A 9,469-nucleotide genomic window follows, 5' to 3' on the forward strand; every position below is an offset into this window, starting at 1 on the left:
GGTACAGAAAAGCGTAGCCTTTGAGAATAGGCAACGGCCGAATAGGAATCACTCCAAAAAGCGTAGCCGTAGCCCAAAAAGCGTAGCCGTAGCCTAAAGCATCATTTTTTTTCACTTTTGGCTACACTTTTCAAGTGTACCTGAATGGGTGTTTTTCTTGTAGTGATTCCTACTTTCCAAGGCCACTTGAATCACCTCATTTGGAGTTTTTTAGTTATTCTTGTTGGAGTGTAAAGAGGTCAGGGTTGCGAATCCTCTTTGCTCCTCATTGAGTCTGTTTCCACTCTTTCGCCACCTTGGGAGTATGGTTCTTCTTTTAGTGCTTTTATTGTTTCTTCTTCTATTATTTCCTAAAAAAGTTTATAAAATTAAAAGATCAAAGAAATATACCATTTAAGCACAAATGCATTCAATATTTAAGCACTAATCATCAATTTCTTGTATGAAAAAGCATAGAAAAATATGACATGATGACATGTCATCACAACACCAAACTTTAACCTTGCTTGTCCCCAAGCAAGAATAGAATCATGCAGTAAATTTTGACAAATCAAGGTGGGAAGAATAGCAAGTTAATGTTCATGGTTGGCTAGTTTTCCATGCATGCTACAATCACAAAAGAAATGTAAATGATTGATGCTTCTATCTAACTCATTTTATGAAATCTTTTCCTTATATTTTTTCCTTGAAACAAGCTTTTACATTCTCTTATTAGCTTCTCCTTTTGGGTGCTTTGTCACATGAGTTGATAACAAAGCTACGACTCTAAATGCTTTGTTTTCAAGTATTACCACTTGATACATAAGCACCACAAGCATTTAATTGGAGGACTTCTTTAGGCTCATTTGTTTCTTTTCTTTACTCTCTAATCATGGATGCTCAGAGCCTGGAGCTTTGAGGGGGTGCTTTTGCACTTGAGCCTAGCCTTGACTCTAAGCTATGATGCACGGATACTGACACGAACACGGGACACGACACGACACGGGACACGCCGACACGCGAATTTTAAAATTTTACATGACACGGGGACACACATATATATAAAATATAAAGTATTTTTTAGATAAATTGTAATGATATTTTGATATTTTATTGATATTAAAATATAAATTAAAATTTTTAATTATTTTTAATGTCTTATTTTAATTATATCAAGTATTTAAAATATTTTTTGTTTTAATAAATAATAATATATACTATATCTAAATTTATTTTATGAACATATGTTAAGAATAAGACTAGACACGTGGACATGTGATGGTATTTACGTGTGTCCAGGCATGTCCGGAGAAGAATTTTTTATTTTTTATTAAGACACGGTTGGACACAGCAGACACGCGTGTCGGACAAGTGTCGGTGAGTGTCGTGTCTGAAATGTGTCCGACACGCGGACACAATAACTCAGCGAAGTGTCCGTGCTTCATAGACTCTAAGTGTTTTGTTTTCAAGCTTTTTGCCTAATACATAAACACCACAAGTACTTAACAATTGAATTGTCATTGGTACTCAGAGCCTTCAACTTTCTCATTCTTTCCATTTTGCTTTTCTTGCCTTAATTTGCAATTGCTTTTTCAAGGTTTTCATGATTTCAAAAATTTCATAAAATGTCCTAGATGAAAACTTCAATTAAATAAAATCTAATGCAATTGAGCAACAGTTAATCATACTAGCCTTCCAATACTTGTATGCCCATGCTAAATTCTTCTTTAATTCCTTGTTTGTTTATGATCATGATACTTTATTGCTTTTAAACTCACAGAATTCAAGTTGGTAGTCATGATGACACAGTAAAATGTTACAAATCAAAATTCAAGCTATGCTTATTCATACCACACATGCATACATGGAGGATAAAGACAATCATGCTCTTTTAAATACTGGAAGCAAGTAAGAGGAAAGAGAACTTTACCACCTTGTAGTTCACCTTCACTATTGTTGTCATTTTTCTCCCATTCTTCCCCTTCCCATACCAACTTAGAGTGTTTGCTCATCCTCAAGCAACAATTAGAATAATGGTGATGGGGTCTATGATGGATCATGAGTGTCTTACACAATGAAATGTTAGTAGTACATGTGTTTAAGCAAGCAAGATGAATAATAACAATCAAGGCACAGAGAAACAGAGACATTATGATTGCAAAAATAAGAGGGTGTGCATGATACATTGCATAAAAATATAAGTGGCACACCAAACTTAGTGTGACACTTCCAATTAGAATTGATGCCAGTATCCAATAAAGATTGGAAGCAAATTTTGTTGCATAGCAACACCAAACTTAGAATGCAACTATATGTCAATTTATTTTTAACTAAAACAAAGGCAACTGTTATATGTTAAATACAATTACCAAGGGAAGAATCTGTCATGAATTAGGATTTCTTGGTAAGGTGTTTAACAAAAACAGTTAGGGAGCAAAATAAAAGACAGTATTAAAAACAAAGAAATGACTAAAGCAAAGAAAGACAAAACTGCAGGGGCATTATGATTATGCAAACAAGTGGTGTTGCTGAATAAATTGCATAGAAAGTAAGTGGCACACCAAACTTAGAATTCCAGTGTGACACTTTCATTTTTTATTTGATGCAATTATCCAGAAAGATTGAAAACAAATTTTGAAGGGCAACACCAAACTTAGACTGTAATCAAATGCTAATTTATTGAAATTAAACAAAGCAAACAGAGAAAACAAAGCAAAGAAATGAAATGTTACCTACGGTTGGGTTGCCTCCCAACAAGCGCTCTTTTAGTGTCATTAGCTTGACATGTTGTTCTTCACTTTCTTCCTTTTTTTCCAGTTTGTTAAGAGGAATGACCTCAAGGGGGGAGAAGATTCAGCTATTGTCCCCTGTTTTGGTCTTTCCTCAGCAAGCTCCCTTTTGTTATTTGCTTGATTGAACTTGCTTGCTGGATCAGGGGTAGGATTGTTTGCAGTTGACCTTTTCTTGAATGTTGCCCTTGGTATCTTAGTCACAATCCTCTTCTTGGTGCTCTTGTTAGTTGCCTTCACTCCTTGGATATCAAGACATGGTTGTTGTGCGATTGTTGGAGCTTTATCTTCATCAAAAGCCTTTTGCATTGGTGGTTCAATGAGCCCTTCATCTTTGTAGCTCTCTGCTTTAAATGAGTGTGAAATCTCTTAATTGACTTCCTCCTTTTCTTCTTCATGATCTTTCATTAAATCCTTTGGGAGTGAGTCTTTATGTTCCATTGTTACTTCAACTAGCCTCTGTGGATTTGGAATCCTAGGCTCATATACCTCCACCACCTTATACTCCATTGAAGTTTTACTTGGTACAGGAATCTCTTCATCTTGCTCTTCCACTTCCTCACTCACAGATTGTTTTTTATCCTCAATACTTGGCACTCCTAAGTTTCTCCTGCTTTACTCTAAATGCCCATCCATCTTCTTGAAGAGGATTTCTTTCCATGATTGTTTGTGTCTTTCCAAGAGTTGTCCTTGTCTTTCAATGACTTGGCATCGGCTTTATAAGGATTCTTTGGACCATTGAAGGTAATCCTCAACTGCTAGCTCAAGAGATGAAGGTTGAGAGTAATTTTGGTTACATGGATGTGTTGTGGTGAAGTTATGTTGAGGGGTGTGGAATGAATTTTGTGAGTTGTGGAATGAATTTTGTGGTTGGTGGGATGAGTTGTATGGATCTTGGAGGAAACTTTGTGTTAAGGCAAAATCAAGTGATGAAGAATTTTCAAATGAGAAACTGGGAGGTGAGGGTAGACAATTTTGCATGAATGAATTGAAGGTTTGCTCAAGTGATGATGGCTCTTGATATATGGAGTATGAACTGTCAATTGCTTTCTGGTTTTGATCCTCCCATCTACAATGTGAATCATTGTAGAATTCATCAGGGTGTGGATCATTGTGTAACAATGGGGAGAAATCATGCATGAATTCCTTGAAAGCATAATCAAGAGATGATGTCTCTTGCTGAATACCATATAGAGCACTAGAATTCCCTTCCCATCCATAGTTAGTGTTAGTGTCATAACAGTATGATTTACTTTGTGGCTCTGGGAGGAAATTTCTTTCACTTGATTGTTCACACTCTTGTTGATATGCACAGACACCATGAGAATAATGACATAAATCATTTTGTGGTTCTGGACAATTTCTCATCCGATTTGCTTGATCAATTTGTGGCTCTGGAGCATATCTCCATTGATTGGAGTGCTCAGAATTTGTATTTTCTTGGTGATATTCCCAGCCACCATTAGAATAGTCAATTGGTGATGGTGGGTAATATCCCATAAAATTTGTTTGATCACAAGATGAGTTGAACTCCATTTGAATTTTGTAAAGCACAACACCAATGAAAATTGAAATTCATGTCACAGAGAAGAATTTCTTAATGAGGCAATAACTCAAACATGCTCAAATCAGAAATTAAGAGAACAAAAACAAAAAAATGCTTAATCTAGACTTCTCACCCACTTAATCATTGTCGATCTATATCAATCCCCGGCATTGACGCCAAAAACTTGATGAGGGAAAAATGATTCCACACAAACTCATCGGCAAGTGTACTGGGTCGCATCAAGTAGTAATAACTCACAAGAGTGAGGTCGATCTCGCAGGGATTGATGGATCAAGCAACTTTAGTGAGGTGATTAGCTTAGTCAAGCTAATAGTGTTGAATTGGATGAAATTGAAGAAGCAGAAAATAAATTGCAGTGAATTAAATCGCCGAAGATGAATTGATAGAATTTTAAAGAGCAAGAAATGTAAATTCCAGTAAATATAAATGGAATCGGGTGCTGGGAAATTAAGTGAAGCAGTAAATCAGAACTCAAAATAATTGCAGAAGAATTAAATTGCATGAAAGTAAATTGAAAGCAACGGGAACAGAAAGCAATGGGAACAGAAGATTAAAATCAAGCTCAATGTAACTGAATTGTAAAACTGCAAAAAGGGAAATTTACAGAAAAGAATTATCAGAAAGTGAGATTGCATAAGCCAAATTGAATTCAGTTATAACAAAAATGAAAAATTACAGAAAAGGAAAAGGAAGCTAAGCTCTCTACCAGAGCCTTCTACCCTACTCCTACTCCTACTGCTCTCTATTAGAGCCAACCTCTCAGATCTTAATGAAATTGATGCCTTTATATAGGCTTTACAAAATGAAAATGAAATTGAAATTGAAAACAAATTACAATTCAAATGAAATTCATATTCTAATTGTTTCCTGTGCCTTTGAGTCATGTCCAATGGGCTTTTGTTGGTTTGGCCTTGAATGAGAGTGGGTCAGGGATGTTGGGTGAAGCTCCCAGTGGAGCGCTCAGTTGACAAAGTGAGCGCAATGCTCATTCATTAGGCGTGCTCCCTTGAGTGTGCTATTTTCTTCACTAGCGTTCACTTAGTGAGCGACAATTTAAGAGTTTGAGCGCTGCCCATAAGTGCTTCTCACGTGCGCACTTTTTCTTCACAGTTAACTTAGTGAGCGCTGTCCAATAGCTAAAATCCTTGCCTCCAATTTGACATGCCCGAAAATGCTGCTTTAGTGAGCGTAGCGCTCACTTTGGAAATGAGTGCCATTCCATATGTGCTGCTGAGTGTTTTTAGGCCTTAAAGATGCCTATCACTTGTGCTTCAATTTTATGCCAAATATATATTTTTATATATCGTTGGAAAGCTCTGAATGTCAGCTTTCCAACGCAACTAGAAGTGCATCAATTGGACATCTGTATCTCAAGTTATGGTCCTTTGAAGAAGGCATGGTCGTGCTGTCAGTGCCAAGTTAACTTAGTGAGCGCTGGACAGCAAAAAAACTTGCTTCCAAGCTGAAAATCCACGAAAAGCTCACTTAGTAAGCGCCAAGTTAACTTAGTGAGCGCTGTTTGGAGGCCAAAGTTAGCACCAGCTTCTGAAGTCCAAACTTAATGTTCACCCCATACTATTATATATCATTGAAAAGCTCTGGATGTCTACTTTCTAATGCTTTTAAGAGTGCATCATTTAAAGCTCTACAGCTCAAGTTATTCTCCTTGGAAGGTGAAGAGGTCAGCTGGCTTTACTGCAGGTTGATACTATGTTCATCTTTTCACTTTCGGGGTAAGTTTTCTCCCTCAGATTTAGTGTCCCCCATGCAGTGCCATATATTTTTAGAAAGCTCTAGATTCTTACTTTCCAAGGCCACTTGAATGACCTCATTTGGAGTTTCGTAGCTCGAGTTATTTATGTTGGAGTGTGAAGAGGTCAGGGTTGCAAATCCTCTTTGCTCCTCCTTGAGTCTGTTTCCACTCTTTTGCCACCTTGGGAGTATGGTTCTTCTTTTAGTGCTTTTATTGCTTCTTCTTCTATTATTTTCTACAATGTTTGTAAAATCAAAAGATCAAAAAAATATACCATTTAAGCATAAAAGCATTCAATATTTAAGGACTAATAATCAATTTCTTGTATGAAAAAGCATAGAAAAACATGACATGATGACATGTCATCACTACTCCCTTGCTGGCGTTCAATGCCAAGGATGGATCCTCTTTGGGGGTTGAACACCCAGTAGGGACTCCCTTATTGGCATTCAACACCAGTGATGGCTCTTCTTTGGGCGTTGAATGCCCATTAGGGACTCCCTTACTGGCATTCAATGCCAGAGCATCCCTTTCAAATTCGGCCTTAACTTCTATAGTGATGGCCTTGCACTCTTCTCTTGGGTTAACTTCAGTGTTACTTGAGAGAGTGTTAGGAGGGGTCTCAGGGATTCTCTTACTCAGCTCACTAATCTGTACCCCCAAATTCCTCATGGAGGATCTTTTTTCAATAATGAAACTATGAGTAGTCTGAGAGAGATTGGAGACTATAGTGGCTAAGTCAGAGAAGATCTGCTTAGAAGTTTCCATCTGTTGTTGATAAGGTAGGAATGGTCTATTGTTAAACTGATTCTGGTTTCTTCCACCTTGATTGTTGTTGAAGCCTTTCTGAGGTTTTTGTTGATCTTTCCATGAGAAGTTAGGATGATTCCTCCATGATGGATTATAGGTGTTTCCATAAGGTTCTCCCATGTAATTCACCTCCTCCATCACGGGTTAATTTGGATCATAAGCATCTCCTTCAGAGGAGGTGTCCTAAGTGCTACCAACTATAGTTTATAGGAAGCTAAGGGAAGCTAAAGCACAACTCTCTGGAGAAAATCTGACAGAAATTTTCGAAAAAGAAGGAGTCTTGTATGAAAATAATAACAATGCAAGGAAGATGCTTGGTGACTTTACTGTACCTAATTCCAATTTACATGGAAGAAGCATCTCAATCCCTGCCATTGGAGCAAAAAATTTTGAGCTGAAACCTCAATTAGTTTCTCTGATGCAACAGAACTGCAAGTTTTATGGACTTCCATCCGAAGATCCTTTTCAGTTCTTAACTGAATTCTTGCAGATCTGTAATACTGTTAAGACCAATGGGGTTGATCCCGAGGTCTACAGGCTTATGCTTTTCCCATTTGCTGTAAGAGACAGAGCTAGAATATAGTTGGACTCTCAACTTAAAGACAGCCTGAACTCTTGGGATAAGCTGGTCACGGCTTTCTTAGCCAAGTTCCTTCTTCCTCAAAAGCTTAGCAAGCTTAGAGTGGATATTCAAACCTTCAGACAAAAAGAAGGTGAATCCCTCTATGAAGCTTGGGAGAGATACAAGGAACTGACCAAAAAGTGTCCTTCTGACATGCTTTCAGAATGGACCATCCTGGATATATTCTATGATGGTCTGTCTGAACTATCAAAGATGTCATTGGACCATTTTGCAGGTGGATCCATTCACCAAAAGAAAACGTCTGCAGAAGCTCAAGAACTCATTGACATGGTTGCAAATAACCAGTTCATGTACACTTCTGAAAGGAATCCTGTGAGTAATGGGACGCCTCAGAGGAAGGGAGTTCTTGAAATTGATACTCTGAATGCCATATTGGCTCAGAATAAAATATTGAATCAACAAGTCAATATGATCTCTCAGAGTCTGAATGGATTGAAGGAATCATCCAACAGTACTAAAGAGGCATCTTCTGAAGAAGAAGCTTATGATCCTGAGAACCCTACAATAGCAGAGGTGAATTACATGGGTGAACCCTATGGTAACACCTATAATTCCTCATGGAGAAATCATCCAAATTTCTCATGGAAGGACCAACAAAAGCCTCAACAAGGCTTTAATAATGGTGGAAGAAACAGGTTTAGCAATAGCAAGCCTTTTCCATCATCCACTCAGCAACAGATAGAGAATTCTGAGCAGAAGCCATCTAGCTTAGCAAATATAGTCTCTGATCTATCTAAGGCCACTCTAAGTTTCATGAATGAAACAAGGTCCTCCATTAGAAATCTGGAGGCACAAGTGGGCCAGCTAAGTAAAAGAGTCACTGAAACCCCTCATAGTACTCTCTGAAGCAATACAGAAGAGAATCCAAAAAGAGAGTGCAAGGCCATTACCTTACTTGGTGTGGCCGAACCCAAAGAGGAGGAGGAGAACGTGAATCCTAGTGAGGAAGACCTCCTGGGATGTTCAGTGACCAATAAGGGGTTCCTCAATGAGGACCTGAAGGAATCTGAGGCTCATACAGAGACCATAGAGATTCCATTCAACTTGCTTCTGCCCTTCATGAGCTCTGATGAGTATTCTTCCTCTGAAGAGGATGAAGACATTACTGAAGAGCAAGTTGCTAAGTACCTTGGTGCAATCATGAAGCTGAATGCCAAATTATTTGGTAATGAGACTTGGGAAGATGAACCTCCCTTGCTCACCAATGAACTAAATGCATTGGATAGGCAGAAATTACCTCAAAAGAAACAGGATCTAGGCAAACTCTTAATACCCTATACCATAGGCACCATGACCTTTGAGAAGGCTTTGTGTGACCTGGGGTCAGGAATAAACTTAATGCCACTCTCTGTAATGGAGAAACTTGGGATCTTTGAGGTGTAAGCTGCCAGAATCTCTTTAGAGGTGGCAGACAACTTAAGAAAACAGGCTTATGGACTAGTAGAGGAAGTGTTAGTAAAGGTTGAAGGCCTTTACATCCCTGCTGATTTCATAATCCTAGACAGTGGGAAGGAAGAGGATGAATCCATCATCCTTGGAAGACCCTTCCTAGCCACAGCAAGAGCTGTGATTGATGTGGACAGAGGAGAGTTGGTCCTTCAACTGAATAAGGACAACCTTGTGTTTAAAACTCAAGGTTCTCCTTCTGTAACCATGGAGAGGAAGCATGAAAAGCTTCTCTCACTGCAAAGTCAACCAAAGCCCCCACAGTCAAACTCTAAGTTTGGTGTTGGGAGGCCACAACCAAACACTAAGTTTAGTGTTGAACCCCCACATTCAAACTCTAAGTTTGGTGTTGGGAGGTTCCAACCTTGCTCTGATTATCTGTGAGGCTCCATGAGAGCTCACTGTCAAGTTATTGACATTAAAGAAGCGCTTGTTAGGAGGCAACCCAATGTTATTTAATCATATCTATTTTATTTTCTTTT

General features: G+C 38.3%; 1 non-coding gene across 1 annotated transcript; it reads right to left on the reverse strand.

Annotated features, from left to right (window-relative positions):
* Window positions 1-7,571: 7,571 nt before the first annotated feature.
* LOC112759947 (small nucleolar RNA R71) lies at window positions 7,572-7,679 on the reverse strand. The gene has a single exon (XR_003180408.1). It is a non-coding gene; the product is annotated as a small nucleolar RNA R71 (small nucleolar RNA).
* Window positions 7,680-9,469: the final 1,790 nt, after the last annotated feature.

The sequence above is a fragment of the Arachis hypogaea genome, chromosome 16, assembly GCF_003086295.3.
Source record: "Arachis hypogaea cultivar Tifrunner chromosome 16, arahy.Tifrunner.gnm2.J5K5, whole genome shotgun sequence".
NCBI lineage: Eukaryota > Viridiplantae > Streptophyta > Magnoliopsida > Fabales > Fabaceae > Arachis > Arachis hypogaea.